This window comes from Dasypus novemcinctus, chromosome 1, assembly GCF_030445035.2.
Source record: "Dasypus novemcinctus isolate mDasNov1 chromosome 1, mDasNov1.1.hap2, whole genome shotgun sequence".
Lineage (NCBI taxonomy): Eukaryota > Metazoa > Chordata > Mammalia > Cingulata > Dasypodidae > Dasypus > Dasypus novemcinctus.
The window spans coordinates 130,312,900-130,319,021 of record NC_080673.1 but is presented as its reverse complement, the minus strand read 5'-3'; positions in this window follow the sequence as shown (position 1 = coordinate 130,319,021).

The window sequence follows — 6,122 nt, the reverse complement described above, 5'->3', positions numbered from 1 at the left end:
CCAGGTATGCTAAGGAGTACAGTCATATATACTCAGGAGGGTGGGTTTTTAATTCAGCCTAATGCCTTTCTTCCATTGTGCATTGCTTCATTGGACAACACACATGGTCAGTAGATTTCTTGTAGTCTCACTCAGTCTCATTCACTTGGTAATATATCTTCTTGGACACATAGAGAAGTTTTTAGAAAAACACATTTTTAATCCAGTAATCCATTGTGTACTACGTTCTAAGCCTCATGCACTATTGTAAGGCATACAATGATGAATAAAATGAAAGCATTCACAACTTACAGGGATACCCAAGCATATAACACAAATACAGAGAAGTGGACAATGTGGCAGGGACTGTGGCAGTCAATAAAGATGCTGAGACTATGAAACTAATGGAGCCTCAAAGTTCAATAACAGAATATCAGTGTGTTGTGTGGCATTTTAAAAATTCTGTTCCAGGACCTGGATTCTGTTAGCATCCAATTCAGATGTTAAGAGTAGGAGACCAAACCACTTGGAAGAGAGGTTCAAATCCCATGCCTGCCAATTTATTACATAAAAGGCCTTGGTCAAGTCACTCAACTTCTCTGAGCATTTAAGAATAGAAACAGTAGCACCTTCCTCACCCAGTTGTGGCAAGGGCTTATTTGTGTGTAAAACATAGACTATACAATGAGCCTTCCATAAATTGTTTTTCTGTAAAATATAGACCATACAATGACCTTTCCATAAATTGTTTTTCTGTATAGGCATATCTTGTTTTATTGTGTTTTGCTTTATTGCATTTCGCAGATATTGCATTTCTCACAAATTGAAGGTTTGTGGCAACCCTGCATTGAGCAAGACTATCAGCATTACTTTTCCAACAGCATATACTCACTTTGTGTCTCTGTGTCACATTGTGGTACTTCTCACAATATTTCAGACTTTTTCATTGTTATGTCGGTGATCTTTGATGTTACTATTTTCATTGTTCTGGGTCACCACTAACTACTCCATGTAAGAGTGCACACCTAATCAATAAATATTTTCTGACTGCTCCAACAACCAGCCATTTCCTCCTTCCCTCTCCTAAGGACTCTCTATTACCTAAAAGGCAACAATATTGAAATTAGGCCAATGAATAATCCTATAATGGCCTCTAAGTGTTCAAGTGAAAGGGAGAGTCTTCCTTAAGGCTATGGCTGATTCCTCTGATAGACCTAGGAAAAGTCTATTGAAAACTTTCTGCAAAGGATTCACCATTCTAGATGCCATTGTGATTCATGAGAGGAGGTCAAAATATCAAGATTAACAGGAGTTTGGAAGAAATTGATTCCAACCCTCAGATAACTTCGAGGGTTCAAGACTTCTTTGGAGGAAGTAACTGCAGATGTGGTGGAAATAACGAGAGAACTAGAATAAGGAGTGGAACCTGAAGATGTGACTGAATTGCTACAATCTTGTAATAAAACTTGAATGGATGAGAAGTTATTTCTTATGGATGAGCAAAAAAAATGGTTTCTTGAGATGGACTCTACTCTGCATGAACATGCTGTGAACACTGTTGTATTAGTCAGCCAAAGGGGTGCTTACACAAAGTACCAGAAATCTGTCAGCTTTTATAAAGGGTATTTATTTGGGGTAGAGCTTACAGTCACAAGGCCATAAAGAGTAAGTTACTTCCTTCATCAAATCCTGTTGCCACATGTTGAAGCAAGATGGGCTGCCAGTCTCTGCAAGGGTTCAGCCTTCCTTTTCCTCTTAAGGCTCCACAGTCCCAGCTTCTTCCCATCTCAGCTGTAGGCTAGCACAAGACTCATCTCTCTCCCCAGGGCCCTCTCTTTTGGGCTCAACTGCTCTGCTTTCTTCACAAGGCCAGCTATAAACTATCAGGCAAACAACTTGGCTCGCTAGTGTCAAAAAACTAAGCTCTCTTCTCTGCCAGATCATTTTCTATGTCAGTCTATGCACACCAAGGACAGGGACTCAACATCCTACTAATGTGACCAAATCAAAGCCCTTATCTTAATTTAATCAAGTAAAAGTGAAACCTCTGAATTTAATACAATCAAAGGATATTACCTCAGAAGAGCAACCAGTTTACAAGCATAATATTTCTTTTTGGAATTTATCAATAATATCAAACTGCCACAATTGTTAAAATGACATCGAAAGATTTAGAACATTACATCAACTTAGTTGATAAAGTAGCACCAGGTTTTGAGAGGATTGATTCCCAATTTTAAAAGAATTTGTACTGTGGGTAAAATGCTATTAAATAGCTTTGCATGCTACAGAGCAATTTTCATGAAAGAAAAACTCAATCGATAAAGCAAACTTCATTGTCCAAATTTGAAGAAATTGCCACAGCCACCCCAACCTTCAGCAGTCATCACCCTGATCAGTCAGCAGCCCCAACCTCAGGCAAGACCCTCCACCAGCAAAAAGATTACAACTTGCTGAAGGCTCAGGTGATGGTTAGCATTTTTTAGCAATAAAGTATTTTTAAATTAAGGGGTATACTTTGTTTTTTTAGACATAATGCTATTTCATACTTAATAGACTACCTTATAGTGCAAACATAATTTTTATATGAACTGGGAAACCAAAAATTTCATGTGACTCCCTTATTGAGATATTAATTTTATTGAAGTGACCTGGAACTGAACCCACAATATCTCTGTGGTATGCCTGTATTCTTTAAACTTCATCCCAGAATCATGAGAAAAGGAGATAAGAACAGGAAGAAAATAAGGGAAGGGGTGGAATGCATTTGATAAGGAATGATAGTGCTATAGACACCTGTGGCCAGGTGAGATATTCGTGTCTTAGGATAACCTTCTCCATCCTAGGGCAGCTCAAAAACAGGAATGGCATTGAAAGAGAACATTTTATTTAAACACCATCCTCCTCTTCACTCTCCCACACCAACTCTGACAAACCATGTGGTCCATTTTAGGTAAAATTCTCAGTCAGTCATTCAACTTTATAAGGAACCTTCGATGGTGCTACCAAAATGTGGTTCACAGAAGGCGGACTTGGCCCAGTGGTTAGGGAGTCCGTCTACCACATAGGAGGTCCGCGGTTCAAACCCTGGGCCTCCTTGACCCATGCGGAGTGTTGATGCGCGCAAGGAGTGCTGTGCCATGCAGGGGTGCCCACGCGTAGGGGAGCCCCACACACAAGGAGTGCGCCCCATAAGGAGAGCCACCCAGCGGGAAAGAAAGTGCAGCCAGCCCAGGAATGGTGCCACACACATGGAGAGCTGACACAACAAGATGACGCAACAAAAAGAAAAAACAGATTCCTGTGCTGCTGACAACAACAGAAGCAAACAAAAGAAGACACAGCAAATAGACACAGAGAACAGACAACTGGGGTGGGAGGGGGGAAAAGGGGAGATAGATAAATAAATAAATCTTTTTTTAAAAATGTGGTTCACAGACCAGTGTATAAAAAGTTAGGCAGCTTTGCACTAGAATTTGAATTGCAAAGCATGCTGTTTAGTTCAGTCAATATTTTTTCCATAGCAAGACTTTCTCAACGAATGAAGCAGTGTGTTGATTCACTGTCACAAACATGCTGTTTATTTCATTCCAGACCAGTAAAAAGGAGGTCACAGACCAGCAACTCCGAATAGCACTGTCTTAGCGTCAAGTCACTTACTACATAGACAGCCTTTAAACTAACTTTAACTCCAGGGTTTGTGGTCTGTTGACAGCAGAAGTGTGCCTGACAGATCTGTGTCAGATAATAAACTTTCCAAATCCTCACAGCAGAACTTAAGCAGTTGAAACGTAACATCACACCTGACTTGGCAGATCTGGGCCTCATGCTTTTTGAAAAAGAGGTGTTTTATCAAATAAAGTAGTCAACTGTAAAGGGCTGTGCAGGATGCTAACCACAAAAGTAGTGACAAGTACCTTGCAGAGACAGACATTCAGATACAGACTTGCCAGTAAGTATATTCAATATGCAATTTCATTTAAAATTAAGGGTACTGTTGCTTAAAGGAGATAGATTTTATAGTGGTACAAAATGCTATCAGGGGGAAGGGGAAGTGACACAAGCAATTGGGCTCCTGTCTACCATATAGGAGGTCCAGGATTCAATGCCCAGGACCTCCTGGTGATGGCACACTGGCCTTTGTGGCGAGCTGGCCCACGTGGAGTGCTGGCGCAGCAAGATGACGCAACAAAAAGAGACAGAGGAGAGGGAATAAGAGACGCAGCAGATCAGGGAGTTGAGGTGGTGCAAGAGAACGATCGCCTCTTTCCCACTCTGGAAGGTTCCAGGATTGGTTCCCAGAGCCGCCTAATGAGAATACAAACAGACACAGAAGAACACACAGGGAATGGATGCAGAAAGCAGACAATGGACGGAGAGGGGAGAAGTAATTTTTTTAATGCTATCAGGGCAATACACCTGAAATATTTTAGATCATTTTAAATTTGATTGCCCTTCTCACCATGATGCTTGTTAATGGATCTTAAGAGTAGGAAGCAACTTGATTATTGACATACACATTTCACCTTTCTATGAACATCACCATTACCTTACCATCTTCTGTTGAAAAGATGGGAAGTGGTTTGAAGCAGCAATAAAATAAGACCATCCAAAGGATCAAACTCACCAAGGCCACATAGAGACTGGTAGGTTTTACAGTGAAGTACAAAAATGTATTATATAAATTGAAACTAAAAACAGGTTCAGCAAGTTATTGTTAAATGTACCTAATGGCAAAGATACTTTGTATATGTCCAAAGAGGGCTATGTGAGTACCGTAAGAACAGAAAATTTGAAGCAACCCAAACATCCATCAAGTACTGAGTGGATGAATAAAACTACAATGCAACCTTATACAAAAATTAACTCAATTCAACAATGGCAATGGAGGGATACTGGTATGGGATACCAATGACAGGTGATATATGGCTGACAGGGAGCTGTACAGAACATATGTCCAGGGTGCATGGTAATGATTGGATATACTCATAGTGGCAACAATTAAAAACCCAGCAGGGGGGGTACTGGGTTCCTGGTCAGTGGTGCTCTGTTGTGGTCCCTAGGGGAGCAGCGATAGTCTCCCAGGTACAGCGGCGGGGACCGGGAGGGAGTGAGGGTTCAACAGTGAGCCCCTGATGCTAATGACTATGCTTGTGAGCTGATAAACCTAAAATAAGAACAAGGCCTAGAGCAACATTGTGCCTGGGAATTTCCTCCTGTCAGCCTTCATGTTACTCAAATGTGGCCAGTCTCGAAGCCAAACTCAGCATGTAAATGCAATGCCTTCCCTCCAGCGTGGGACATGACACCCGGGGATGAGCCTCCCTGGCAACGAGGGACCACTATCAAATACCAACTGATGATGCAACTGGAAAAGGACCTTATATGGAAGGTTCAATGCGGATCAGCAGAATATCCATGTCTACATAAAACAACATGACTTTAAAATGCTGTTTGACCTAAAGTAAGGGGGAAATGGAAAGGAGAAATGAGTTTATATGGCTACGAGTTTCTAAAAAAGAGTCTGGAGGCTGGCAGAAGGATTGCCCTCATGCACAACTGAGCAGAGTCAGAGAGACAGATAAAGCAGATACAACCCCCAGATATTGGTTCCTATGAAGGCTAAAGAGACCCATGAGAGTTATGGTCATGGCCGATGGGGTTTACTACCAGGGCAGATGGCCCCTCTCTGGAAATGGTGTTTATGTGTGATGAATCTGGACACAGATGGGATCTCCCTTCATAAGACTTTCATGCTAATGTGCTGGAGGTGCAGTTAATGTTGGGGTTTAAGATATAGTTAGGGGATTTGAATCTCTGGACTGATAATGTGATAGCCAGGTCCTGAGCCTCAACAGACTCCAGCACCTACAATCTGATTTATTGGACTTACCACACTCAGCTAAGATGGAGTTGAAGAAGGACAATCACCACACCATGGAGCCTAGAGTGATTACAACTGAAAATGGGAGGATGGCAGCCAGCATCCATGTGGAATCTGAGCCTCCTCTTGACATAGAGGTGCAATGGACACAACCAATCCAATGTCCACATAGAAGAGGTGGCATTGGATTGGGAAAAGTGGACATGGTGGACGATGGGTATGGGGAAGGGCAGGAAGAGATGAGAGGTGGGGGCGTATT